Genomic DNA, 21,648 nt, shown 5'->3' on the forward strand with positions numbered 1-21,648 from the left:
AGGACAATTAATGAAACGCTTTCCGCATATAAATGCTATATCTTAGCAACTCAGTGCCCTCTTAATTGTTTTGTGATCGTAATCATTTAAATACCATGGGCATCGCAAACTGACACAGAAAGTCGTAGTCTCGATTTACAACAAACATAAATGTTACAAGCGGGCACAAGAGTAAGGAACTAGATTCAAAAGGCAAGTTTGCGCAGAGGCGATATCGTAGCTGATGAGGATATTCCGAGGCGCGATTATTGCTAGTTGAAAACTAAACCCAATACCCCGCCCTGTTACCGCTTTGTACGGTTTTAACAGAGGCAATAGATGGACGATTCTTGCAATCGCTGATTTCTTTTAGTATTTAATCTCCAGAAAGCGTGTGTTGACATGACAAATCGTGTGGCATTATATAAATATTGTACAAAGGACAATTTGCAAAAAATTTGAACCAAACACACCACAAACTGAAAGTCGGAATCTGTTTCTTTCGTTAATACTACCTATTCGTTCTACAACTCTGATCTCACTTCAACATGAGCAAATCTTTCGCCTTTTACTAAAGATTTCCGTGGAGTGGGGTATTTTCAAGAGTCTTTGCTATTTGTTGAAACCACAACAACTGCTTGTGGTGAAATCGTCAATCAATCGATGTGCATGACCATTGCCAGTTATGGTTGGTGCGGTTAATAGGACAATTAATGAAACGCTTTCCGCATATAAATGCTATATCTTAACAACTCAGTGCCCTCTTTTATTTATTTTTTTGTGATCGTTATCATTTAAATACCATGGGCATCGCAAACTGACACAGAAAGTCGTAGTCTCGATTTACAACAAACATAAATGTTACAAGCGGGCACAAGAGTAAGGAACTAGATTCAAAAGGCAACTTTGCGCAGAGGCGATATCGTAGCTGATGAGGATATTCCGAGGCGCGATTATTGCTAGTTGAAAACTAAACCCAATACCCCGCCCTGTTACCGCTTTGTACGGTTTTAACAGAGGCAATATATGGACGATTCTTGCAATCGCTGATTTCTTTTAGTATTTAATCTCCAGAAAGCGTGTGTTGACATGACAAATCGTGTGGCATTATATAAATATTGTACAAAGGACAATTTGCAAAAAATTTGAACCAAACACACCACAAACTGAAAGTCGGAATCTGTTTCTTTCGTTAATACTACCTATTCGTTCTACAACTCTGATCTCACTTCAACATGAGCAAATCTTTCGCCTTTTACTAAAGATTTCCGTGGAGTGGGGTATTTTCAAGAGTCTTTGCTATTTGTTGAAACCACAACAACTGCTTGTGGTGAAATCGTCAATCAATCGATGTGCATGACCATTGCCAGTTATGGTTGGTGCGGTTAATAGGACAATTAATGAAACGCTTTCCGCATATAAATGCTATATCTTAACAACTCAGTGCCCTCTTTTATTTATTTTTTTGTGATCGTTATCATTTAAATACCATGGGCATCGCAAACTGACACAGAAAGTCGTAGTCTCGATTTACAACAAACATAAATGTTACAAGCGGGCACAAGAGTAAGGAACTAGATTCAAAAGGCAACTTTGCGCAGAGGCGATATCGTAGCTGATGAGGATATTCCGAGGCGCGATTATTGCTAGTTGAAAACTAAACCCAATACCCCGCCCTGTTACCGCTTTGTACGGTTTTAACAGAGGCAATATATGGACGATTCTTGCAATCGCTGATTTCTTTTAATATTTAATCTCCAGAAAGCGTGTGTTGACATGACAAATCGTGTGGCATTATATAAATATTGTACAAAGGACAATTTGCAAAAAATTTGAACCAAACACACCACAAACTGAAAGTCGGAATCTGTTTCTTTCGTTAATACTACCTATTCGTTCTACAACTCTGATCTCACTTCAACATGAGCAAATCTTTCGCCTTTTACTAAAGATTTCCGTGGAGTGGGGTATTTTCAAGAGTCTTTGCTATTTGTTGAAACCACAACAACTGCTTGTGGTGAAATCGTCAATCAATCGATGTGCATGACCATTGCCAGTTATGGTTGGTGCGGTTAATAGGACAATTAATGAAACGCTTTCCGCATATAAATGCTATATCTTAACAACTCAGTGCCCTCTTTTATTTATTTTTTTGTGATCGTTATCATTTAAATACCATGGGCATCGCAAACTGACACAGAAAGTCGTAGTCTCGATTTACAACAAACATAAATGTTACAAGCGGGCACAAGAGTAAGGAACTAGATTCAAAAGGCAAGTTTGCGCAGAGGCGATATCGTAGCTGATGAGGATATTCCGTGGCGCGATTATTGCTAGTTGAAAACTAAACCCAATACCCCGCCCTGTTACCGCTTTGTACGGTTTTAACAGAGGCAATATATGGACGATTCTTGCAATCGCTGATTTCTTTTAATATTTAATCTCCAGAAAGCGTGCGTGTGTTGACATGACAAATCGTGTGGCATTATATAAATATTGTACAAAGGACAATTTGCAAAAAATTTGAACCAAACACACCACAAACTGAAAGTCGGAATCTGTTTCTTTCGTTAATACTACCTATTCGTTCTACAACTCTGATCTCACTTCAACATGAGCAAATCTTTCGCCTTTTACTAAAGATTTCCGTGGAGTGGGGTATTTTCAAGAGTCTTTGCTATTTGTTGAAACCACAACAACTGCTTGTGGTGAAATCGTCAATCAATCGATGTGCATGACCATTGTCAGTTATGGTTGGTGCGGTTAATAGGACAATTAATGAAACACTTTCTGCATAGAAATGCTATATCTTAGCAACTCAGTGCCCTCTTTTATTTTTTTTGTGATCGTTATCATTTAAATACCATGGGCATCGCAAACTGACACAGAAAGGTGTAGTCTCGATTTACAACAAACATAAATGTTACAAGCGGGCACAAGAGTAAGGAACTAGATTCAAAAGGCAACTTTGCGCAGAGGCGATATCGTAGCTGATGAGGATATTCCGAGGCGCGATTATTGCTAGTTGAAAACTAAACCCAATACCCCGCCCTGTTACCGCTTTGTACGGTTTTAACAGGGGCAATATATGGACGATTCTTGCAATCGCTGATTTCTTTTAATATTTAATCTCCAGAAAGCGTGCGTGTGTTGACATGACAAATCGTGTGGCATTATATAAATATTGTACAAAGGACAATTTGCAAAAAATTTGAACCAAACACACCACAAACTGAAAGTCGGAATCTGTTTCTTTCGTTAATACTACCTATTCGTTCTACAACTCTGATCTCACTTCAACATGAGCAAATCTTTCGCCTTTTACTAAAGATTTCCGTGGAGTGGGGTATTTTCAAGAGTCTTTGCTATTTGTTGAAACCACAACAACTGCTTGTGGTGAAATCGTCAATCAATCGATGTGCATGACCATTGTCAGTTATGGTTGGTGCGGTTAATAGGACAATTAATGAAACGCTTTCCGCATATAAATGCTATATCTTAACAACTCAGTGCCCTCTTTTATTTATTTTTTTGTGATCGTTATCATTTAAATACCATGGGCATCGCAAACTGACAAAGAAAGTCGTAGTCTCGATTTACAACAAACATAAATGTTACAAGCGGGCACAAGAGTAAGGAGCTAGATTCAAAAGGCAAATTTGCGCAGAGGCGATATCGTAGCTGATGAGGATATTCCGAGGCGCGATTATTGCTAGTTGAAAACTAAACCCAATACCCCGCCCTGTTACCGCTTTGTACGGTTTTAACAGAAGCAATATATGGACGATTCTTGCAATCGCTGATTTCTTTTAATATTTAATCTCCAGAAAGCGTGTGTTGACATGACAAATCGTGTGGCATTATTTAAATATTGTACAAAGGACAATTTGCAAAAAATTTGAACCAAACACACCACAAACTGAAAGTCGGAATCTGTTTCTTTCGTTAATACTACCTATTCGTTCTACAACTCTGATCTCACTTCAACATGAGCAAATCTTTCGCCTTTTACTAAAGATTTCCGTGGAGTGGGGTATTTTCAAGAGTCTTTGCTATTTGTTGAAACCACAACAACTGCTTGTGGTGAAATCGTCAATCAATCGATGTGCATGACCATTGTCAGTTATGGTTGGTGCAGTTTATTCTGTGTTAGGACAATTAATGAAACGCTTTCCGCATACAAATGCTATATCTTAGCAACTCAGTGCCCTCTTAATTGTTTTGTGATCGTAATCATTTAAATACCATGGGCATCGCAAACTGACACAGAAAGTCGTAGTCTCGATTTTCAACAAACATAAATGTTACAAGCGGGCACAAGAGTAAGGAACTAGATTCAAAAGGCAACTTTGCGCAGAGGCGATATCGTAGCTGATGAGGATATTCCGAGGCGCGATTATTGCTAGTTGAAAACTAAACCCAATACCCCGCCCTGTTACCGCTTTGTACGGTTTTAACAGAAGCAATATATGGACGATTCTTGCAATCGCTGATTTCTTTTAATATTTAATCTCCAGAAAGCGTGCGTGTGTTGACATGACAAATCGTGTGGCATTATTTAAACATTGTACAAAGGACAATTTGCAAAAAATTTGAACCAAACACACCACAAACTGAAAGTCGGAATCTGTTTCTTTCGTTAATACTACCTATTCGTTCTACAACTCTGATCTCACTTCAACATGAGCAAATCTTTCGCCTTTTACTAAAGATTTCCGTGGAGTGGGGTATTTTCAAGAGTCTTTGCTATTTGTTGAAACCACAACAACTGCTTGTGGTGAAATCGTCAATCAATCGATGTGCATGACCATTGCCAGTTATGGTTGGTGCGGTTAATAGGACAATTAATGAAACGCTTTCCGCATATAAATGCTATATCTTAACAACTCAGTGCCCTCTTTTATTTATTTTTTTGTGATCGTTATCATTTAAATACCATGGGCATCGCAAACTGACACAGAAAGTCGTAGTCTCGATTTACAACAAACATAAATGTTACAAGCGGGCACAAGAGTAAGGAACTAGATTCAAAAGGCAACTTTGCGCAGAGGCGATATCGTAGCTGATGAGGATATTCCGTGGCGCGATTATTGCTAGTTGAAAACTAAACCCAATACCCCGCCCTGTTACCGCTTTGTACGGTTTTAACAGAGGCAATATATGGACGATTCTTGCAATCGCTGATTTCTTTTAATATTTAATCTCCAGAAAGCGTGCGTGTGTTGACATGACAAATCGTGTGGCATTATATAAATATTGTACAAAGGACAATTTGCAAAAAATTTGAACCAAACACACCACAAACTGAAAGTCGGAATCTGTTTCTTTCGTTAATACTACCTATTCGTTCTACAACTCTGATCTCACTTCAACATGAGCAAATCTTTCGCCTTTTACTAAAGATTTCCGTGGAGTGGGGTATTTTCAAGAGTCTTTGCTATTTGTTGAAACCACAACAACTGCTTGTGGTGAAATCGTCAATCAATCGATGTGCATGACCATTGTCAGTTATGGTTGGTGCGGTTAATAGGACAATTAATGAAACGCTTTCCGCATATAAATGCTATATCTTAACAACTCAGTGCCCTCTTTTATTTATTTTTTTGTGATCGTTATCATTTAAATACCATGGGCATCGCAAACTGACACAGAAAGTCGTAGTCTCGATTTACAACAAACATAAATGTTACAAGCGGGCACAAGAGTAAGGAACTAGATTCAAAAGGCAACTTTGCGCAGAGGCGATATCGTAGCTGATGAGGATATTCCGAGGCGCGATTATTGCTAGTTGAAAACTAAACCCAATACCCCGCCCTGTTACCGCTTTGTACGGTTTTAACAGAGGCAATAGATGGACGATTCTTGCAATCGCTGATTTCTTTTAGTATTTAATCTCCAGAAAGCGTGTGTTGACATGACAAATCGTGTGGCATTATATAAATATTGTACAAAGGACAATTTGCAAAAAATTTGAACCAAACACACCACAAACTGAAAGTCGGAATCTGTTTCTTTCGTTAATACTACCTATTCGTTCTACAACTCTGATCTCACTTCAACATGAGCAAATCTTTCGCCTTTTACTAAAGATTTCCGTGGAGTGGGGTATTTTCAAGAGTCTTTGCTATTTGTTGAAACCACAACAACTGCTTGTGGTGAAATCGTCAATCAATCGATGTGCATGACCATTGTCAGTTATGGTTGGTGCGGTTAATAGGACAATTAATGAAACGCTTTCCGCATATAAATGCTATATCTTAACAACTCAGTGCCCTCTTTTATTTATTTTTTTGTGATCGTTATCATTTAAATACCATGGGCATCGCAAACTGACACAGAAAGTCGTAGTCTCGATTTACAACAAACATAAATGTTACAAGCGGGCACAAGAGTAAGGAACTAGATTCAAAAGGCAAGTTTGCGCAGAGGCGATATCGTAGCTGATGAGGATATTCCGAGGCGCGATTATTGCTAGTTGAAAACTAAACCCAATACCCCGCCCTGTTACCGCTTTGTACGGTTTTAACAGAGGCAATATATGGACGATTCTTGCAATCGCTGATTTCTTTTAATATTTAATCTCCAGAAAGCGTGCGTGTGTTGACATGACAAATCGTGTGGCATTATTTAAATATTGTACAAAGGACAATTTGCAAAAAATTTGAACCAAACACACCACAAACTGAAAGTCGGAATCTGTTTCTTTCGTTAATACTACCTATTCGTTCTACAACTCTGATCTCACTTCAACATGAGCAAATCTTTCGCCTTTTACTAAAGATTTCCGTGGAGTGGGGTATTTTCAAGAGTCTTTGCTATTTGTTGAAACCACAACAACTGCTTGTGGTGAAATCGTCAATCAATCGATGTGCATGACCATTGTCAGTTATGGTTGGTGCAGTTTATTCTGTGTTAGGACAATTAATGAAACGCTTTCCGCATATAAATGCTATATCTTAGCAACTCAGTGCCCTCTTAATTGTTTTGTGATCGTAATCATTTAAATACCATGGGCATCGCAAACTGACACAGAAAGTCGTAGTCTCGATTTACAACAAACATAAATGTTACAAGCGGGCACAAGAGTAAGGAACTAGATTCAAAAGGCAAGTTTGCGCAGAGGCGATATCGTAGCTGATGAGGATATTCCGAGGCGCGATTATTGCTAGTTGAAAACTAAACCCAATACCCCGCCCTGTTACCGCTTTGTACGGTTTTAACAGAGGCAATAGATGGACGATTCTTGCAATCGCTGATTTCTTTTAGTATTTAATCTCCAGAAAGCGTGTGTTGACATGACAAATCGTGTGGCATTATATAAATATTGTACAAAGGACAATTTGCAAAAAATTTGAACCAAACACACCACAAACTGAAAGTCGGAATCTGTTTCTTTCGTTAATACTACCTATTCGTTCTACAACTGTGATCTCACTTCAACATGAGCAAATCTTTCGCCTTTTACTAAAGATTTCCGTGGAGTGGGGTATTTTCAAGAGTCTTTGCTATTTGTTGAAACCACAACAACTGCTTGTGGTGAAATCGTCAATCAATCGATGTGCATGACCATTGCCAGTTATGGTTGGTGCGGTTAATAGGACAATTAATGAAACGCTTTCCGCATATAAATGCTATATCTTAACAACTCAGTGCCCTCTTTTATTTATTTTTTTGTGATCGTTATCATTTAAATACCATGGGCATCGCAAACTGACACAGAAAGTCGTAGTCTCGATTTACAACAAACATAAATGTTACAAGCGGGCACAAGAGTAAGGAACTAGATTCAAAAGGCAACTTTGCGCAGAGGCGATATCGTAGCTGATGAGGATATTCCGAGGCGCGATTATTGCTAGTTGAAAACTAAACCCAATACCCCGCCCTGTTACCGCTTTGTACGGTTTTAACAGAGGCAATAGATGGACGATTCTTGCAATCGCTGATTTCTTTTAGTATTTAATCTCCAGAAAGCGTGTGTTGACATGACAAATCGTGTGGCATTATATAAATATTGTACAAAGGACAATTTGCAAAAAATTTGAACCAAACACACCACAAACTGAAAGTCGGAATCTGTTTCTTTCGTTAATACTACCTATTCGTTCTACAACTCTGATCTCACTTCAACATGAGCAAATCTTTCGCCTTTTACTAAAGATTTCCGTGGAGTGGGGTATTTTCAAGAGTCTTTGCTATTTGTTGAAACCACAACAACTGCTTGTGGTGAAATCGTCAATCAATCGATGTGCATGACCATTGCCAGTTATGGTTGGTGCGGTTAATAGGACAATTAATGAAACGCTTTCCGCATATAAATGCTATATCTTAACAACTCAGTGCCCTCTTTTATTTATTTTTTTGTGATCGTTATCATTTAAATACCATGGGCATCGCAAACTGACACAGAAAGTCGTAGTCTCGATTTACAACAAACATAAATGTTACAAGCGGGCACAAGAGTAAGGAACTAGATTCAAAAGGCAACTTTGCGCAGAGGCGATATCGTAGCTGATGAGGATATTCCGAGGCGCGATTATTGCTAGTTGAAAACTAAACCCAATACCCCGCCCTGTTACCGCTTTGTACGGTTTTAACAGGGGCAATATATGGACGATTCTTGCAATCGCTGATTTCTTTTAATATTTAATCTCCAGAAAGCGTGTGTTGACATGACAAATCGTGTGGCATTATTTAAATATTGTACAAAGGACAATTTGCAAAAAATTTGAACCAAACACACCACAAACTGAAAGTCGGAATCTGTTTCTTTCGTTAATACTACCTATTCGTTCTGCAACTCTGATCTCACTTCAACATGAGCAAATCTTTCGCCTTTTACTAAAGATTTCCGTGGAGTGGGGTATTTTCAAGAGTCTTTGCTATTTGTTGAAACCACAACAACTGCTTGTGGTGAAATCGTCAATCAATCGATGTGCATGACCATTGTCAGTTATGGTTGGTGCGGTTAATCGGACAATTAATGAAACGCTTTCCGCATAGAAATGCTATATCTTAGCAACTCAGTGCCCTCTTTCATTTTTTTGTGATCGTTATCATTTAAATACCTTGGGCATCGCAAACTGACACAGAAAGTCGTAGTCTCGATTTGCAACAAACATAAATGTTACAAGCGGGCACAAGAGTAAGGAACTAGATTCCAAAGGCAGCTTTGCGCAGAGGCGATATCGTAGCTGATGAGGATATTCCGAGGCGCGATTATTGCTAGTTGAAAACTAAACCCAATACCCCGCCCTGTTACCGCTTTGTACGGTTTTAACAGGGGCAATATATGGACGATTCTTGCAATCGCTGATTTCTTTTAATATTTAATCTCCAGAAAGCGTGTGTTGACATGACAAATCGTGTGGCATTATTTAAATATTGTACAAAGGACAATTTGCAAAAAATTTGAACCAAACACACCACAAACTGAAAGTCGGAATCTGTTTCTTTCGTTAATACTACCTATTCGTTCTGCAACTCTGATCTCACTTCAACATGAGCAAATCTTTCGCCTTTTACTAAAGATTTCCGTGGAGTGGGGTATTTTCAAGAGTCTTTGCTATTTGTTGAAACCACAACAACTGCTTGTGGTGAAATCGTCAATCAATCGATGTGCATGACCATTGTCAGTTATGGTTGGTGCGGTTAATCGGACAATTAATGAAACGCTTTCCGCATAGAAATGCTATATCTTAGCAACTCAGTGCCCTCTTTCATTTTTTTGTGATCGTTATCATTTAAATACCATGGGCATCGCAAACTGACACAGAAAGTCGTAGTCTCGATTTGCAACAAACATAAATGTTACAAGCGGGCACAAGAGTAAGGAACTAGATTCCAAAGGCAGCTTTGCGCAGAGGCGATATCGTAGCTGATGAGGATATTCCGAGGCGCGATTATTGCTAGTTGAAAACTAAACCCAATACCCCGCCCTGTTACCGCTTTGTACGGTTTTAACAGGGGCAATATATGGACGATTCTTGCAATCGCTGATTTCTTTTAATATTTAATCTCCAGAAAGCGTGTGTTGACATGACAAATCGTGTGGCATTATTTAAATATTGTACAAAGGACAATTTGCAAAAAATTTGAACCAAACACACCACAAACTGAAAGTCGGAATCTGTTTCTTTCGTTAATACTACCTATTCGTTCTGCAACTCTGATCTCACTTCAACATGAGCAAATCTTTCGCCTTTTACTAAAGATTTCCGTGGAGTGGGGTATTTTCAAGAGTCTTTGCTATTTGTTGAAACCACAACAACTGCTTGTGGTGAAATCGTCAATCAATCGATGTGCATGACCATTGTCAGTTATGGTTGGTGCGGTTAATCGGACAATTAATGAAACGCTTTCCGCATAGAAATGCTATATCTTAGCAACTCAGTGCCCTCTTTCATTTTTTTGTGATCGTTATCATTTAAATACCATGGGCATCGCAAACTGACACAGAAAGTCGTAGTCTCGATTTGCAACAAACATAAATGTTACAAGCGGGCACAAGAGTAAGGAACTAGATTCCAAAGGCAGCTTTGCGCAGAGGCGATATCGTAGCTGATGAGGATATTCCGAGGCGCGATTATTGCTAGTTGAAAACTAAACCCAATACCCCGCCCTGTTACCGCTTTGTACGGTTTTAACAGGGGCAATATATGGACGATTCTTGCAATCGCTGATTTCTTTTAATATTTAATCTCCAGAAAGCGTGTGTTGACATGACAAATCGTGTGGCATTATTTAAATATTGTACAAAGGACAATTTGCAAAAAATTTGAACCAAACACACCACAAACTGAAAGTCGGAATCTGTTTCTTTCGTTAATACTACCTATTCGTTCTACAACTCTGATCTCACTTCAACATGAGCAAATCTTTCGCCTTTTACTAAAGATTTCCGTGGAGTGGGGTATTTTCAAGAGTCTTTGCTATTTGTTGAAACCACAACAACTGCTTGTGGTGAAATCGTCAATCAATCGATGTGCATGACCATTGTCAGTTATGGTTGGTGCAGTTTATTCTGTGTTAGGACAATTAATGAAACGCTTTCCGCATATAAATGCTATATCTTAGCAACTCAGTGCCCTCTTAATTGTTTTGTGATCGTAATCATTTAAATACCATGGGCATCGCAAACTGACACAGAAAGTCGTAGTCTCGATTTGCAACAAACATAAATGTTACAAGCGGGCACAAGAGTAAGGAACTAGATTCCAAAGGCAGCTTTGCGCAGAGGCGATATCGTAGCTGATGAGGATATTCCGAGGCGCGATTATTGCTAGTTGAAAACTAAACCCAATACCCCGCCCTGTTACCGCTTTGTACGGTTTTAACAGGGGCAATATATGGACGATTCTTGCAATCGCTGATTTCTTTTAATATTTAATCTCCAGAAAGCGTGTGTTGACATGACAAATCGTGTGGCATTATTTAAATATTGTACAAAGGACAATTTGCAAAAAATTTGAACCAAACACACCACAAACTGAAAGTCGGAATCTGTTTCTTTCGTTAATACTACCTATTCGTTCTGCAACTCTGATCTCACTTCAACATGAGCAAATCTTTCGCCTTTTACTAAAGATTTCCGTGGAGTGGGGTATTTTCAAGAGTCTTTGCTATTTGTTGAAACCACAACAACTGCTTGTGGTGAAATCGTCAATCAATCGATGTGCATGACCATTGTCAGTTATGGTTGGTGCGGTTAATCGGACAATTAATGAAACGCTTTCCGCATAGAAATGCTATATCTTAGCAACTCAGTGCCCTCTTTCATTTTTTTGTGATCGTTATCATTTAAATACCATGGGCATCGCAAACTGACACAGAAAGTCGTAGTCTCGATTTGCAACAAACATAAATGTTACAAGCGGGCACAAGAGTAAGGAACTAGATTCCAAAGGCAGCTTTGCGCAGAGGCGATATCGTAGCTGATGAGGATATTCCGAGGCGCGATTATTGCTAGTTGAAAACTAAACCCAATACCCCGCCCTGTTACCGCTTTGTACGGTTTTAACAGGGGCAATATATGGACGATTCTTGCAATCGCTGATTTCTTTTAATATTTAATCTCCAGAAAGCGTGTGTTGACATGACAAATCGTGTGGCATTATTTAAATATTGTACAAAGGACAATTTGCAAAAAATTTGAACCAAACACACCACAAACTGAAAGTCGGAATCTGTTTCTTTCGTTAATACTACCTATTCGTTCTGCAACTCTGATCTCACTTCAACATGAGCAAATCTTTCGCCTTTTACTAAAGATTTCCGTGGAGTGGGGTATTTTCAAGAGTCTTTGCTATTTGTTGAAACCACAACAACTGCTTGTGGTGAAATCGTCAATCAATCGATGTGCATGACCATTGTCAGTTATGGTTGGTGCGGTTAATCGGACAATTAATGAAACGCTTTCCGCATAGAAATGCTATATCTTAGCAACTCAGTGCCCTCTTTCATTTTTTTGTGATCGTTATCATTTAAATACCATGGGCATCGCAAACTGACACAGAAAGTCGTAGTCTCGATTTGCAACAAACATAAATGTTACAAGCGGGCACAAGAGTAAGGAACTAGATTCCAAAGGCAGCTTTGCGCAGAGGCGATATCGTAGCTGATGAGGATATTCCGAGGCGCGATTATTGCTAGTTGAAAACTAAACCCAATACCCCGCCCTGTTACCGCTTTGTACGGTTTTAACAGGGGCAATATATGGACGATTCTTGCAATCGCTGATTTCTTTTAATATTTAATCTCCAGAAAGCGTGTGTTGACATGACAAATCGTGTGGCATTATTTAAATATTGTACAAAGGACAATTTGCAAAAAATTTGAACCAAACACACCACAAACTGAAAGTCGGAATCTGTTTCTTTCGTTAATACTACCTATTCGTTCTACAACTCTGATCTCACTTCAACATGAGCAAATCTTTCGCCTTTTACTAAAGATTTCCGTGGAGTGGGGTATTTTCAAGAGTCTTTGCTATTTGTTGAAACCACAACAACTGCTTGTGGTGAAATCGTCAATCAATCGATGTGCATGACCATTGTCAGTTATGGTTGGTGCAGTTTATTCTGTGTTAGGACAATTAATGAAACGCTTTCCGCATATAAATGCTATATCTTAGCAACTCAGTGCCCTCTTAATTGTTTTGTGATCGTAATCATTTAAATACCATGGGCATCGCAAACTGACACAGAAAGTCGTAGTCTCGATTTGCAACAAACATAAATGTTACAAGCGGGCACAAGAGTAAGGAACTAGATTCCAAAGGCAGCTTTGCGCAGAGGCGATATCGTAGCTGATGAGGATATTCCGAGGCGCGATTATTGCTAGTTGAAAACTAAACCCAATACCCCGCCCTGTTACCGCTTTGTACGGTTTTAACAGGGGCAATATATGGACGATTCTTGCAATCGCTGATTTCTTTTAATATTTAATCTCCAGAAAGCGTGTGTTGACATGACAAATCGTGTGGCATTATTTAAATATTGTACAAAGGACAATTTGCAAAAAATTTGAACCAAACACACCACAAACTGAAAGTCGGAATCTGTTTCTTTCGTTAATACTACCTATTCGTTCTGCAACTCTGATCTCACTTCAACATGAGCAAATCTTTCGCCTTTTACTAAAGATTTCCGTGGAGTGGGGTATTTTCAAGAGTCTTTGCTATTTGTTGAAACCACAACAACTGCTTGTGGTGAAATCGTCAATCAATCGATGTGCATGACCATTGTCAGTTATGGTTGGTGCGGTTAATCGGACAATTAATGAAACGCTTTCCGCATAGAAATGCTATATCTTAGCAACTCAGTGCCCTCTTTCATTTTTTTGTGATCGTTATCATTTAAATACCATGGGCATCGCAAACTGACACAGAAAGTCGTAGTCTCGATTTGCAACAAACATAAATGTTACAAGCGGGCACAAGAGTAAGGAACTAGATTCCAAAGGCAGCTTTGCGCAGAGGCGATATCGTAGCTGATGAGGATATTCCGAGGCGCGATTATTGCTAGTTGAAAACTAAACCCAATACCCCGCCCTGTTACCGCTTTGTACGGTTTTAACAGGGGCAATATATGGACGATTCTTGCAATCGCTGATTTCTTTTAATATTTAATCTCCAGAAAGCGTGTGTTGACATGACAAATCGTGTGGCATTATTTAAATATTGTACAAAGGACAATTTGCAAAAAATTTGAACCAAACACACCACAAACTGAAAGTCGGAATCTGTTTCTTTCGTTAATACTACCTATTCGTTCTACAACTCTGATCTCACTTCAACATGAGCAAATCTTTCGCCTTTTACTAAAGATTTCCGTGGAGTGGGGTATTTTCAAGAGTCTTTGCTATTTGTTGAAACCACAACAACTGCTTGTGGTGAAATCGTCAATCAATCGATGTGCATGACCATTGTCAGTTATGGTTGGTGCAGTTTATTCTGTGTTAGGACAATTAATGAAACGCTTTCCGCATATAAATGCTATATCTTAGCAACTCAGTGCCCTCTTAATTGTTTTGTGATCGTAATCATTTAAATACCATGGGCATCGCAAACTGACACAGAAAGTCGTAGTCTCGATTTGCAACAAACATAAATGTTACAAGCGGGCACAAGAGTAAGGAACTAGATTCCAAAGGCAGCTTTGCGCAGAGGCGATATCGTAGCTGATGAGGATATTCCGAGGCGCGATTATTGCTAGTTGAAAACTAAACCCAATACCCCGCCCTGTTACCGCTTTGTACGGTTTTAACAGGGGCAATATATGGACGATTCTTGCAATCGCTGATTTCTTTTAATATTTAATCTCCAGAAAGCGTGTGTTGACATGACAAATCGTGTGGCATTATTTAAATATTGTACAAAGGACAATTTGCAAAAAATTTGAACCAAACACACCACAAACTGAAAGTCGGAATCTGTTTCTTTCGTTAATACTACCTATTCGTTCTGCAACTCTGATCTCACTTCAACATGAGCAAATCTTTCGCCTTTTACTAAAGATTTCCGTGGAGTGGGGTATTTTCAAGAGTCTTTGCTATTTGTTGAAACCACAACAACTGCTTGTGGTGAAATCGTCAATCAATCGATGTGCATGACCATTGTCAGTTATGGTTGGTGCGGTTAATCGGACAATTAATGAAACGCTTTCCGCATAGAAATGCTATATCTTAGCAACTCAGTGCCCTCTTTCATTTTTTTGTGATCGTTATCATTTAAATACCATGGGCATCGCAAACTGACACAGAAAGTCGTAGTCTCGATTTGCAACAAACATAAATGTTACAAGCGGGCACAAGAGTAAGGAACTAGATTCCAAAGGCAGCTTTGCGCAGAGGCGATATCGTAGCTGATGAGGATATTCCGAGGCGCGATTATTGCTAGTTGAAAACTAAACCCAATACCCCGCCCTGTTACCGCTTTGTACGGTTTTAACAGGGGCAATATATGGACGATTCTTGCAATCGCTGATTTCTTTTAATATTTAATCTCCAGAAAGCGTGTGTTGACATGACAAATCGTGTGGCATTATTTAAATATTGTACAAAGGACAATTTGCAAAAAATTTGAACCAAACACACCACAAACTGAAAGTCGGAATCTGTTTCTTTCGTTAATACTACCTATTCGTTCTGCAACTCTGATCTCACTTCAACATGAGCAAATCTTTCGCCTTTTACTAAAGATTTCCGTGGAGTGGGGTATTTTCAAGAGTCTTTGCTATTTGTTGAAACCACAACAACTGCTTGTGGTGAAATCGTCAATCAATCGATGTGCATGACCATTGTCAGTTATGGTTGGTGCGGTTAATCGGACAATTAATGAAACGCTTTCCGCATAGAAATGCTATATCTTAGCAACTCAGTGCCCTCTTTCATTTTTTTGTGATCGTTATCATTTAAATACCATGGGCATCGCAAACTGACACAGAAAGTCGTAGTCTCGATTTGCAACAAACATAAATGTTACAAGCGGGCACAAGAGTAAGGAACTAGATTCCAAAGGCAGCTTTGCGCAGAGGCGATATCGTAGCTGATGAGGATATTCCGAGGCGCGATTATTGCTAGTTGAAAACTAAACCCAATACCCCGCCCTGTTACCGCTTTGTACGGTTTTAACAGGGGCAATATATGGACGATTCTTGCAATCGCTGATTTCTTTTAATATTTAATCTCCAGAAAGCGTGTGTTGACATGACAAATCGTGTGGCATTATTTAAATATTGTACAAAGGACAATTTGCAAAAAATTTGAACCAAACACACCACAAACTGAAAGTCGGAATCTGTTTCTTTCGTTAATACTACCTATTCGTTCTGCAACTCTGATCTCACTTCAACATGAGCAAATCTTTCGCCTTTTACTAAAGATTTCCGTGGAGTGGGGTATTTTCAAGAGTCTTTGCTATTTGTTGAAACCACAACAACTGCTTGTGGTGAAATCGTCAATCAATCGATGTGCATGACCATTGTCAGTTATGGTTGGTGCGGTTAATCGGACAATTAATGAAACGCTTTCCGCATAGAAATGCTATATCTTAGCAACTCAGTGCCCTCTTTCATTTTTTTGTGATCGTTATCATTTAAATACCATGGGCATCGCAAACTGACACAGAAAGTCGTAGTCTCGATTTGCAACAAACATAAATGTTACAAGCGGGCACAAGAGTAAGGAACTAGATTCCAAAGGCAGCTTTGCGCAGAGGCGTTATCGTAGCTGATGAGGATATTCCGAGGCGCGATTATTGCTAGTTGAAAACTAAACCCAATACCCCGCCCTGTTACCGCTTTGTACGGTTTTAACAGGGGCAATATATGGACGATTCTTGCAATCGCTGATTTCTTTTAATATTTAATCTCCAGAAAGCGTGTGTTGACATGACAAATCGTGTGGCATTATTTAAATATTGTACAAAGGACAATTTGCAAAAAATTTGAACCAAACACACCACAAACTGAAAGTCGGAATCTGTTTCTTTCGTTAATACTACCTATTCGTTCTGCAACTCTGATCTCACTTCAACATGAGCAAATCTTTCGCCTTTTACTAAAGATTTCCGTGGAGTGGGGTATTTTCAAGAGTCTTTGCTATTTGTTGAAACCACAACAACTGCTTGTGGTGAAATCGTCAATCAATCGATGTGCATGACCATTGTCAGTTATGGTTGGTGCGGTTAATCGGACAATTAATGAAACGCTTTCCGCATAGAAATGCTATATCTTAGCAACTCAGTGCCCTCTTTCATTTTTTTGTGATCGTTATCATTTAAATACCATGGGCATCGCAAACTGACACAGAAAGTCGTAGTCTCGATTTGCAACAAACATAAATGTTACAAGCGGGCACAAGAGTAAGGAACTAGATTCCAAAGGCAGCTTTGCGCAGAGGCGATATCGTAGCTGATGAGGATATTCCGAGGCGCGATTATTGCTAGTTGAAAACTAAACCCAATACCCCGCCCTGTTACCGCTTTGTACGGTTTTAACAGGGGCAATATATGGACGATTCTTGCAATCGCTGATTTCTTTTAATATTTAATCTCCAGAAAGCGTGTGTTGACATGACAAATCGTGTGGCATTATTTAAATATTGTACAAAGGACAATTTGCAAAAAATTTGAACCAAACACACCACAAACTGAAAGTCGGAATCTGTTTCTTTCGTTAATACTACCTATTCGTTCTGCAACTCTGATCTCACTTCAACATGAGCAAATCTTTCGCCTTTTACTAAAGATTTCCGTGGAGTGGGGTATTTTCAAGAGTCTTTGCTATTTGTTGAAACCACAACAACTGCTTGTGGTGAAATCGTCAATCAATCGATGTGCATGACCATTGTCAGTTATGGTTGGTGCGGTTAATCGGACAATTAATGAAACGCTTTCCGCATAGAAATGCTATATCTTAGCAACTCAGTGCCCTCTTTCATTTTTTTGTGATCGTTATCATTTAAATACCTTGGGCATCGCAAACTGACACAGAAAGTCGTAGTCTCGATTTGCAACAAACATAAATGTTACAAGCGGGCACAAGAGTAAGGAACTAGATTCCAAAGGCAGCTTTGCGCAGAGGCGATATCGTAGCTGATGAGGATATTCCGAGGCGCGATTATTGCTAGTTGAAAACTAAACCCAATACCCCGCCCTGTTACCGCTTTGTACGGTTTTAACAGGGGCAATATATGGACGATTCTTGCAATCGCTGATTTCTTTTAATATTTAATCTCCAGAAAGCGTGTGTTGACATGACAAATCGTGTGGCATTATTTAAATATTGTACAAAGGACAATTTGCAAAAAATTTGAACCAAACACACCACAAACTGAAAGTCGGAATCTGTTTCTTTCGTTAATACTACCTATTCGTTCTGCAACTCTGATCTCACTTCAACATGAGCAAATCTTTCGCCTTTTACTAAAGATTTCCGTGGAGTGGGGTATTTTCAAGAGTCTTTGCTATTTGTTGAAACCACAACAACTGCTTGTGGTGAAATCGTCAATCAATCGATGTGCATGACCATTGTCAGTTATGGTTGGTGCGGTTAATCGGACAATTAATGAAACGCTTTCCGCATAGAAATGCTATATCTTAGCAACTCAGTGCCCTCTTTCATTTTTTTGTGATCGTTATCATTTAAATACCATGGGCATCGCAAACTGACACAGAAAGTCGTAGTCTCGATTTGCAACAAACATAAATGTTACAAGCGGGCACAAGAGTAAGGAACTAGATTCCAAAGGCAGCTTTGCGCAGAGGCGATATCGTAGCTGATGAGGATATTCCGAGGCGCGATTATTGCTAGTTGAAAACTAAACCCAATACCCCGCCCTGTTACCGCTTTGTACGGTTTTAACAGGGGCAATATATGGACGATTCTTGCAATCGCTGATTTCTTTTAATATTTAATCTCCAGAAAGCGTGTGTTGACATGACAAATCGTGTGGCATTATTTAAATATTGTACAAAGGACAATTTGCAAAAAATTTGAACCAAACACACCACAAACTGAAAGTCGGAATCTGTTTCTTTCGTTAATACTACCTATTCGTTCTGCAACTCTGATCTCACTTCAACATGAGCAAATCTTTCGCCTTTTACTAAAGATTTCCGTGGAGTGGGGTATTTTCAAGAGTCTTTGCTATTTGTTGAAACCACAACAACTGCTTGTGGTGAAATCGTCAATCAATCGATGTGCATGACCATTGTCAGTTATGGTTGGTGCGGTTAATCGGACAATTAATGAAACGCTTTCCGCATAGAAATGCTATATCTTAGCAACTCAGTGCCCTCTTTCATTTTTTTGTGATCGTTATCATTTAAATACCATGGGCATCGCAAACTGACACAGAAAGTCGTAGTCTCGATTTGCAACAAACATAAATGTTACAAGCGGGCACAAGAGTAAGGAACTAGATTCCAAAGGCAGCTTTGCGCAGAGGCGATATCGTAGCTGATGAGGATATTCCGAGGCGCGATTATTGCTAGTTGAAAACTAAACCCAATACCCCGCCCTGTTACCGCTTTGTACGGTTTTAACAGGGGCAATATATGGACGATTCTTGCAATCGCTGATTTCTTTTAATATTTAATCTCCAGAAAGCGTGTGTTGACATGACAAATCGTGTGGCATTATTTAAATATTGTACAAAGGACAATTTGCAAAAAATTTGAACCAAACACACCACAAACTGAAAGTCGGAATCTGTTTCTTTCGTTAATACTACCTATTCGTTCTGCAACTCTGATCTCACTTCAACATGAGCAAATCTTTCGCCTTTTACTAAAGATTTCCGTGGAGTGGGGTATTTTCAAGAGTCTTTGCTATTTGTTGAAACCACAACAACTGCTTGTGGTGAAATCGTCAATCAATCGATGTGCATGACCATTGTCAGTTATGGTTGGTGCGGTTAATCGGACAATTAATGAAACGCTTTCCGCATAGAAATGCTATATCTTAGCAACTCAGTGCCCTCTTTCATTTTTTTGTGATCGTTATCATTTAAATACCATGGGCATCGCAAACTGACACAGAAAGTCGTAGTCTCGATTTGCAACAAACATAAATGTTACAAGCGGGCACAAGAGTAAGGAACTAGATTCCAAAGGCAGCTTTGCGCAGAGGCGATATCGTAGCTGATGAGGATATTCCGAGGCGCGATTATTGCTAGTTGAAAACTAAACCCAATACCCCGCCCTGTTACCGCTTTGTACGGTTTTAACAGGGGCAATATATGGACGATTCTTGCAATCGCTGATTTCTTTTAATATTTAATCTCCAGAAAGCGTGTGTTGACATGACAAATCGTGTGGCATTATTTAAATATTGTACAAAGGACAATTTGCAAAAAATTTGAACCAAACACACCACAAACTGAAAGTCGGAATCTGTTTCTTTCGTTAATACTACCTATTCGTTCTGCAACTCTGATCTCACTTCAACATGAGCAAATCTTTCGCCTTTTACTAAAGATTTCCGTGGAGTGGGGTATTTTCAAGAGTCTTTGCTATTTGTTGAAACCACAACAACTGCTTGTGGTGAAATCGTCAATCAATCGATGTGCATGACCATTGTCAGTTATGGTTGGTGCGGTTAATCGGACAATTAATGAAACGCTTTCCGCATAGAAATGCTATATCTTAGCAACTCAGTGCCCTCTTTCATTTTTTTGTGATCGTTATCATTTAAATACCATGGGCATCGCAAACTGACACAGAAAGTCGTAGTCTCGATTTGCAACAAACATAAATGTTACAAGCGGGCACAAGAGTAAGGAACTAGATTCCAAAGGCAGCTTTGCGCAGAGGCGATATCGTAGCTGATGAGGATATTCCGAGGCGCGATTATTGCTAGTTGAAAACTAAACCCAATACCCCGCCCTGTTACCGCTTTGTACGGTTTTAACAGGGGCAATATATGGACGATTCTTGCAATCGCTGATTTCTTTTAATATTTAATCTCCAGAAAGCGTGTGTTGACATGACAAATCGTGTGGCATTATTTAAATATTGTACAAAGGACAATTTGCAAAAAATTTGAACCAAACACACCACAAACTGAAAGTCGGAATCTGTTTCTTTCGTTAATACTACCTATTCGTTCTGCAACTCTGATCTCACTTCAACATGAGCAAATCTTTCGCCTTTTACTAAAGATTTCCGTGGAGTGGGGTATTTTCAAGAGTCTTTGCTATTTGTTGAAACCACAACAACTGCTTGTGGTGAAATCGTCAATCAATCGATGTGCATGACCATTGTCAGTTATGGTTGGTGCGGTTAATCGGACAATTAATGAAACGCTTTCCGCATAGAAATGCTATATCTTAGCAACTCAGTGCCCTCTTTCATTTTTTTGTGATCGTTATCATTTAAATACCATGGGCATCGCAAACTGACACAGAAAGTCGTAGTCTCGATTTGCAACAAACATAAATGTTACAAGCGGGCACAAGAGTAAGGAACTAGATTCCAAAGGCAGCTTTGCGCAGAGGCGATATCGTAGCTGATGAGGATATTCCGAGGCGCGATTATTGCTAGTTGAAAACTAAACCCAATACCCCGCCCTGTTACCGCTTTGTACGGTTTTAACAGGGGCAATATATGGACGATTCTTGCAATCGCTGATTTCTTTTAATATTTAATCTCCAGAAAGCGTGTGTTGACAT

The 21,648-nt window shown here is 39.2% G+C and overlaps 63 non-coding genes across 63 annotated transcripts; all 63 read left to right on the top strand.

The window, feature by feature from the left end:
- The first annotated feature begins 194 nt into the window (after nucleotides 1-194).
- LOC145220755 (U4 spliceosomal RNA) lies at nucleotides 195-336 on the top strand. Its single transcript, XR_013858274.1, has one exon. It is a non-coding gene; the product is annotated as a U4 spliceosomal RNA (small nuclear RNA).
- Nucleotides 337-507: 171 nt separating this feature from the next.
- Nucleotides 508-624, top strand: LOC145220859 (U5 spliceosomal RNA). The gene has a single exon (XR_013858371.1). It is a non-coding gene; the product is annotated as a U5 spliceosomal RNA (small nuclear RNA).
- A 257-nt stretch (nucleotides 625-881) lies between these two features.
- Nucleotides 882-1,023, top strand: LOC145221390 (U4 spliceosomal RNA). Its single transcript, XR_013858867.1, has one exon. It is a non-coding gene; the product is annotated as a U4 spliceosomal RNA (small nuclear RNA).
- A 171-nt stretch (nucleotides 1,024-1,194) lies between these two features.
- LOC145220860 (U5 spliceosomal RNA) lies at nucleotides 1,195-1,311 on the top strand. Its single transcript, XR_013858372.1, has one exon. It is a non-coding gene; the product is annotated as a U5 spliceosomal RNA (small nuclear RNA).
- A 257-nt stretch (nucleotides 1,312-1,568) lies between these two features.
- Nucleotides 1,569-1,710, top strand: LOC145221402 (U4 spliceosomal RNA). The gene has a single exon (XR_013858878.1). It is a non-coding gene; the product is annotated as a U4 spliceosomal RNA (small nuclear RNA).
- A 171-nt stretch (nucleotides 1,711-1,881) lies between these two features.
- LOC145220862 (U5 spliceosomal RNA) lies at nucleotides 1,882-1,998 on the top strand. Its single transcript, XR_013858373.1, has one exon. It is a non-coding gene; the product is annotated as a U5 spliceosomal RNA (small nuclear RNA).
- Nucleotides 1,999-2,255: 257 nt separating this feature from the next.
- LOC145220759 (U4 spliceosomal RNA) lies at nucleotides 2,256-2,397 on the top strand. The gene has a single exon (XR_013858278.1). It is a non-coding gene; the product is annotated as a U4 spliceosomal RNA (small nuclear RNA).
- A 175-nt stretch (nucleotides 2,398-2,572) lies between these two features.
- Nucleotides 2,573-2,689, top strand: LOC145220863 (U5 spliceosomal RNA). Its single transcript, XR_013858374.1, has one exon. It is a non-coding gene; the product is annotated as a U5 spliceosomal RNA (small nuclear RNA).
- Nucleotides 2,690-2,943: 254 nt separating this feature from the next.
- On the top strand, nucleotides 2,944-3,085 carry LOC145221569 (U4 spliceosomal RNA). Its single transcript, XR_013859037.1, has one exon. It is a non-coding gene; the product is annotated as a U4 spliceosomal RNA (small nuclear RNA).
- Nucleotides 3,086-3,260: 175 nt separating this feature from the next.
- On the top strand, nucleotides 3,261-3,377 carry LOC145220864 (U5 spliceosomal RNA). Its single transcript, XR_013858375.1, has one exon. It is a non-coding gene; the product is annotated as a U5 spliceosomal RNA (small nuclear RNA).
- A 257-nt stretch (nucleotides 3,378-3,634) lies between these two features.
- On the top strand, nucleotides 3,635-3,776 carry LOC145220751 (U4 spliceosomal RNA). The gene has a single exon (XR_013858270.1). It is a non-coding gene; the product is annotated as a U4 spliceosomal RNA (small nuclear RNA).
- Nucleotides 3,777-3,947: 171 nt separating this feature from the next.
- Nucleotides 3,948-4,064, top strand: LOC145220865 (U5 spliceosomal RNA). The gene has a single exon (XR_013858376.1). It is a non-coding gene; the product is annotated as a U5 spliceosomal RNA (small nuclear RNA).
- A 260-nt stretch (nucleotides 4,065-4,324) lies between these two features.
- Nucleotides 4,325-4,466, top strand: LOC145221819 (U4 spliceosomal RNA). Its single transcript, XR_013859275.1, has one exon. It is a non-coding gene; the product is annotated as a U4 spliceosomal RNA (small nuclear RNA).
- A 175-nt stretch (nucleotides 4,467-4,641) lies between these two features.
- LOC145220866 (U5 spliceosomal RNA) lies at nucleotides 4,642-4,758 on the top strand. The gene has a single exon (XR_013858377.1). It is a non-coding gene; the product is annotated as a U5 spliceosomal RNA (small nuclear RNA).
- A 257-nt stretch (nucleotides 4,759-5,015) lies between these two features.
- Nucleotides 5,016-5,157, top strand: LOC145221823 (U4 spliceosomal RNA). Its single transcript, XR_013859279.1, has one exon. It is a non-coding gene; the product is annotated as a U4 spliceosomal RNA (small nuclear RNA).
- A 175-nt stretch (nucleotides 5,158-5,332) lies between these two features.
- Nucleotides 5,333-5,449, top strand: LOC145220868 (U5 spliceosomal RNA). Its single transcript, XR_013858380.1, has one exon. It is a non-coding gene; the product is annotated as a U5 spliceosomal RNA (small nuclear RNA).
- A 257-nt stretch (nucleotides 5,450-5,706) lies between these two features.
- LOC145221814 (U4 spliceosomal RNA) lies at nucleotides 5,707-5,848 on the top strand. The gene has a single exon (XR_013859270.1). It is a non-coding gene; the product is annotated as a U4 spliceosomal RNA (small nuclear RNA).
- Nucleotides 5,849-6,019: 171 nt separating this feature from the next.
- LOC145220869 (U5 spliceosomal RNA) lies at nucleotides 6,020-6,136 on the top strand. Its single transcript, XR_013858381.1, has one exon. It is a non-coding gene; the product is annotated as a U5 spliceosomal RNA (small nuclear RNA).
- A 257-nt stretch (nucleotides 6,137-6,393) lies between these two features.
- LOC145221817 (U4 spliceosomal RNA) lies at nucleotides 6,394-6,535 on the top strand. The gene has a single exon (XR_013859273.1). It is a non-coding gene; the product is annotated as a U4 spliceosomal RNA (small nuclear RNA).
- A 175-nt stretch (nucleotides 6,536-6,710) lies between these two features.
- On the top strand, nucleotides 6,711-6,827 carry LOC145220870 (U5 spliceosomal RNA). The gene has a single exon (XR_013858382.1). It is a non-coding gene; the product is annotated as a U5 spliceosomal RNA (small nuclear RNA).
- Nucleotides 6,828-7,087: 260 nt separating this feature from the next.
- On the top strand, nucleotides 7,088-7,229 carry LOC145220756 (U4 spliceosomal RNA). Its single transcript, XR_013858275.1, has one exon. It is a non-coding gene; the product is annotated as a U4 spliceosomal RNA (small nuclear RNA).
- Nucleotides 7,230-7,400: 171 nt separating this feature from the next.
- On the top strand, nucleotides 7,401-7,517 carry LOC145221353 (U5 spliceosomal RNA). The gene has a single exon (XR_013858835.1). It is a non-coding gene; the product is annotated as a U5 spliceosomal RNA (small nuclear RNA).
- A 257-nt stretch (nucleotides 7,518-7,774) lies between these two features.
- On the top strand, nucleotides 7,775-7,916 carry LOC145221815 (U4 spliceosomal RNA). Its single transcript, XR_013859271.1, has one exon. It is a non-coding gene; the product is annotated as a U4 spliceosomal RNA (small nuclear RNA).
- Nucleotides 7,917-8,087: 171 nt separating this feature from the next.
- Nucleotides 8,088-8,204, top strand: LOC145220871 (U5 spliceosomal RNA). The gene has a single exon (XR_013858383.1). It is a non-coding gene; the product is annotated as a U5 spliceosomal RNA (small nuclear RNA).
- A 257-nt stretch (nucleotides 8,205-8,461) lies between these two features.
- On the top strand, nucleotides 8,462-8,603 carry LOC145221570 (U4 spliceosomal RNA). Its single transcript, XR_013859038.1, has one exon. It is a non-coding gene; the product is annotated as a U4 spliceosomal RNA (small nuclear RNA).
- A 171-nt stretch (nucleotides 8,604-8,774) lies between these two features.
- LOC145220872 (U5 spliceosomal RNA) lies at nucleotides 8,775-8,891 on the top strand. Its single transcript, XR_013858384.1, has one exon. It is a non-coding gene; the product is annotated as a U5 spliceosomal RNA (small nuclear RNA).
- A 253-nt stretch (nucleotides 8,892-9,144) lies between these two features.
- On the top strand, nucleotides 9,145-9,286 carry LOC145220975 (U4 spliceosomal RNA). Its single transcript, XR_013858479.1, has one exon. It is a non-coding gene; the product is annotated as a U4 spliceosomal RNA (small nuclear RNA).
- A 171-nt stretch (nucleotides 9,287-9,457) lies between these two features.
- On the top strand, nucleotides 9,458-9,574 carry LOC145220873 (U5 spliceosomal RNA). Its single transcript, XR_013858385.1, has one exon. It is a non-coding gene; the product is annotated as a U5 spliceosomal RNA (small nuclear RNA).
- A 253-nt stretch (nucleotides 9,575-9,827) lies between these two features.
- On the top strand, nucleotides 9,828-9,969 carry LOC145220987 (U4 spliceosomal RNA). Its single transcript, XR_013858490.1, has one exon. It is a non-coding gene; the product is annotated as a U4 spliceosomal RNA (small nuclear RNA).
- A 171-nt stretch (nucleotides 9,970-10,140) lies between these two features.
- On the top strand, nucleotides 10,141-10,257 carry LOC145220874 (U5 spliceosomal RNA). The gene has a single exon (XR_013858386.1). It is a non-coding gene; the product is annotated as a U5 spliceosomal RNA (small nuclear RNA).
- A 253-nt stretch (nucleotides 10,258-10,510) lies between these two features.
- LOC145220998 (U4 spliceosomal RNA) lies at nucleotides 10,511-10,652 on the top strand. Its single transcript, XR_013858501.1, has one exon. It is a non-coding gene; the product is annotated as a U4 spliceosomal RNA (small nuclear RNA).
- Nucleotides 10,653-10,823: 171 nt separating this feature from the next.
- On the top strand, nucleotides 10,824-10,940 carry LOC145220875 (U5 spliceosomal RNA). The gene has a single exon (XR_013858387.1). It is a non-coding gene; the product is annotated as a U5 spliceosomal RNA (small nuclear RNA).
- A 260-nt stretch (nucleotides 10,941-11,200) lies between these two features.
- LOC145221010 (U4 spliceosomal RNA) lies at nucleotides 11,201-11,342 on the top strand. Its single transcript, XR_013858513.1, has one exon. It is a non-coding gene; the product is annotated as a U4 spliceosomal RNA (small nuclear RNA).
- Nucleotides 11,343-11,513: 171 nt separating this feature from the next.
- Nucleotides 11,514-11,630, top strand: LOC145220876 (U5 spliceosomal RNA). The gene has a single exon (XR_013858388.1). It is a non-coding gene; the product is annotated as a U5 spliceosomal RNA (small nuclear RNA).
- A 253-nt stretch (nucleotides 11,631-11,883) lies between these two features.
- Nucleotides 11,884-12,025, top strand: LOC145221022 (U4 spliceosomal RNA). The gene has a single exon (XR_013858525.1). It is a non-coding gene; the product is annotated as a U4 spliceosomal RNA (small nuclear RNA).
- Nucleotides 12,026-12,196: 171 nt separating this feature from the next.
- LOC145220878 (U5 spliceosomal RNA) lies at nucleotides 12,197-12,313 on the top strand. The gene has a single exon (XR_013858389.1). It is a non-coding gene; the product is annotated as a U5 spliceosomal RNA (small nuclear RNA).
- Nucleotides 12,314-12,566: 253 nt separating this feature from the next.
- Nucleotides 12,567-12,708, top strand: LOC145221033 (U4 spliceosomal RNA). Its single transcript, XR_013858536.1, has one exon. It is a non-coding gene; the product is annotated as a U4 spliceosomal RNA (small nuclear RNA).
- Nucleotides 12,709-12,879: 171 nt separating this feature from the next.
- LOC145220880 (U5 spliceosomal RNA) lies at nucleotides 12,880-12,996 on the top strand. The gene has a single exon (XR_013858391.1). It is a non-coding gene; the product is annotated as a U5 spliceosomal RNA (small nuclear RNA).
- A 260-nt stretch (nucleotides 12,997-13,256) lies between these two features.
- LOC145221045 (U4 spliceosomal RNA) lies at nucleotides 13,257-13,398 on the top strand. The gene has a single exon (XR_013858547.1). It is a non-coding gene; the product is annotated as a U4 spliceosomal RNA (small nuclear RNA).
- Nucleotides 13,399-13,569: 171 nt separating this feature from the next.
- On the top strand, nucleotides 13,570-13,686 carry LOC145220881 (U5 spliceosomal RNA). The gene has a single exon (XR_013858392.1). It is a non-coding gene; the product is annotated as a U5 spliceosomal RNA (small nuclear RNA).
- Nucleotides 13,687-13,939: 253 nt separating this feature from the next.
- Nucleotides 13,940-14,081, top strand: LOC145221056 (U4 spliceosomal RNA). The gene has a single exon (XR_013858558.1). It is a non-coding gene; the product is annotated as a U4 spliceosomal RNA (small nuclear RNA).
- A 171-nt stretch (nucleotides 14,082-14,252) lies between these two features.
- On the top strand, nucleotides 14,253-14,369 carry LOC145220882 (U5 spliceosomal RNA). Its single transcript, XR_013858393.1, has one exon. It is a non-coding gene; the product is annotated as a U5 spliceosomal RNA (small nuclear RNA).
- A 260-nt stretch (nucleotides 14,370-14,629) lies between these two features.
- On the top strand, nucleotides 14,630-14,771 carry LOC145221067 (U4 spliceosomal RNA). The gene has a single exon (XR_013858569.1). It is a non-coding gene; the product is annotated as a U4 spliceosomal RNA (small nuclear RNA).
- A 171-nt stretch (nucleotides 14,772-14,942) lies between these two features.
- Nucleotides 14,943-15,059, top strand: LOC145220883 (U5 spliceosomal RNA). The gene has a single exon (XR_013858394.1). It is a non-coding gene; the product is annotated as a U5 spliceosomal RNA (small nuclear RNA).
- A 253-nt stretch (nucleotides 15,060-15,312) lies between these two features.
- On the top strand, nucleotides 15,313-15,454 carry LOC145221081 (U4 spliceosomal RNA). The gene has a single exon (XR_013858580.1). It is a non-coding gene; the product is annotated as a U4 spliceosomal RNA (small nuclear RNA).
- Nucleotides 15,455-15,625: 171 nt separating this feature from the next.
- On the top strand, nucleotides 15,626-15,742 carry LOC145220884 (U5 spliceosomal RNA). Its single transcript, XR_013858395.1, has one exon. It is a non-coding gene; the product is annotated as a U5 spliceosomal RNA (small nuclear RNA).
- A 253-nt stretch (nucleotides 15,743-15,995) lies between these two features.
- LOC145221093 (U4 spliceosomal RNA) lies at nucleotides 15,996-16,137 on the top strand. Its single transcript, XR_013858591.1, has one exon. It is a non-coding gene; the product is annotated as a U4 spliceosomal RNA (small nuclear RNA).
- Nucleotides 16,138-16,308: 171 nt separating this feature from the next.
- Nucleotides 16,309-16,425, top strand: LOC145220885 (U5 spliceosomal RNA). Its single transcript, XR_013858396.1, has one exon. It is a non-coding gene; the product is annotated as a U5 spliceosomal RNA (small nuclear RNA).
- Nucleotides 16,426-16,678: 253 nt separating this feature from the next.
- On the top strand, nucleotides 16,679-16,820 carry LOC145221598 (U4 spliceosomal RNA). The gene has a single exon (XR_013859065.1). It is a non-coding gene; the product is annotated as a U4 spliceosomal RNA (small nuclear RNA).
- A 171-nt stretch (nucleotides 16,821-16,991) lies between these two features.
- Nucleotides 16,992-17,108, top strand: LOC145220886 (U5 spliceosomal RNA). The gene has a single exon (XR_013858397.1). It is a non-coding gene; the product is annotated as a U5 spliceosomal RNA (small nuclear RNA).
- A 253-nt stretch (nucleotides 17,109-17,361) lies between these two features.
- On the top strand, nucleotides 17,362-17,503 carry LOC145221105 (U4 spliceosomal RNA). The gene has a single exon (XR_013858603.1). It is a non-coding gene; the product is annotated as a U4 spliceosomal RNA (small nuclear RNA).
- Nucleotides 17,504-17,674: 171 nt separating this feature from the next.
- Nucleotides 17,675-17,791, top strand: LOC145220887 (U5 spliceosomal RNA). The gene has a single exon (XR_013858398.1). It is a non-coding gene; the product is annotated as a U5 spliceosomal RNA (small nuclear RNA).
- Nucleotides 17,792-18,044: 253 nt separating this feature from the next.
- LOC145221116 (U4 spliceosomal RNA) lies at nucleotides 18,045-18,186 on the top strand. Its single transcript, XR_013858614.1, has one exon. It is a non-coding gene; the product is annotated as a U4 spliceosomal RNA (small nuclear RNA).
- Nucleotides 18,187-18,357: 171 nt separating this feature from the next.
- Nucleotides 18,358-18,474, top strand: LOC145220888 (U5 spliceosomal RNA). Its single transcript, XR_013858399.1, has one exon. It is a non-coding gene; the product is annotated as a U5 spliceosomal RNA (small nuclear RNA).
- Nucleotides 18,475-18,727: 253 nt separating this feature from the next.
- Nucleotides 18,728-18,869, top strand: LOC145221128 (U4 spliceosomal RNA). Its single transcript, XR_013858625.1, has one exon. It is a non-coding gene; the product is annotated as a U4 spliceosomal RNA (small nuclear RNA).
- A 171-nt stretch (nucleotides 18,870-19,040) lies between these two features.
- Nucleotides 19,041-19,157, top strand: LOC145220889 (U5 spliceosomal RNA). Its single transcript, XR_013858400.1, has one exon. It is a non-coding gene; the product is annotated as a U5 spliceosomal RNA (small nuclear RNA).
- Nucleotides 19,158-19,410: 253 nt separating this feature from the next.
- Nucleotides 19,411-19,552, top strand: LOC145221140 (U4 spliceosomal RNA). The gene has a single exon (XR_013858636.1). It is a non-coding gene; the product is annotated as a U4 spliceosomal RNA (small nuclear RNA).
- A 171-nt stretch (nucleotides 19,553-19,723) lies between these two features.
- On the top strand, nucleotides 19,724-19,840 carry LOC145220891 (U5 spliceosomal RNA). Its single transcript, XR_013858402.1, has one exon. It is a non-coding gene; the product is annotated as a U5 spliceosomal RNA (small nuclear RNA).
- Nucleotides 19,841-20,093: 253 nt separating this feature from the next.
- LOC145221152 (U4 spliceosomal RNA) lies at nucleotides 20,094-20,235 on the top strand. The gene has a single exon (XR_013858647.1). It is a non-coding gene; the product is annotated as a U4 spliceosomal RNA (small nuclear RNA).
- Nucleotides 20,236-20,406: 171 nt separating this feature from the next.
- On the top strand, nucleotides 20,407-20,523 carry LOC145220892 (U5 spliceosomal RNA). The gene has a single exon (XR_013858403.1). It is a non-coding gene; the product is annotated as a U5 spliceosomal RNA (small nuclear RNA).
- A 253-nt stretch (nucleotides 20,524-20,776) lies between these two features.
- On the top strand, nucleotides 20,777-20,918 carry LOC145221164 (U4 spliceosomal RNA). Its single transcript, XR_013858659.1, has one exon. It is a non-coding gene; the product is annotated as a U4 spliceosomal RNA (small nuclear RNA).
- A 171-nt stretch (nucleotides 20,919-21,089) lies between these two features.
- Nucleotides 21,090-21,206, top strand: LOC145220894 (U5 spliceosomal RNA). Its single transcript, XR_013858404.1, has one exon. It is a non-coding gene; the product is annotated as a U5 spliceosomal RNA (small nuclear RNA).
- A 253-nt stretch (nucleotides 21,207-21,459) lies between these two features.
- On the top strand, nucleotides 21,460-21,601 carry LOC145221176 (U4 spliceosomal RNA). The gene has a single exon (XR_013858670.1). It is a non-coding gene; the product is annotated as a U4 spliceosomal RNA (small nuclear RNA).
- The last annotated feature ends 47 nt before the right edge of the window (nucleotides 21,602-21,648 follow it).

The sequence above is a fragment of the Phallusia mammillata genome, chromosome 3 (assembly GCF_965637545.1).
Source record: "Phallusia mammillata chromosome 3, kaPhaMamm4.hap1.1, whole genome shotgun sequence".
Lineage (NCBI taxonomy): Eukaryota > Metazoa > Chordata > Ascidiacea > Phlebobranchia > Ascidiidae > Phallusia > Phallusia mammillata.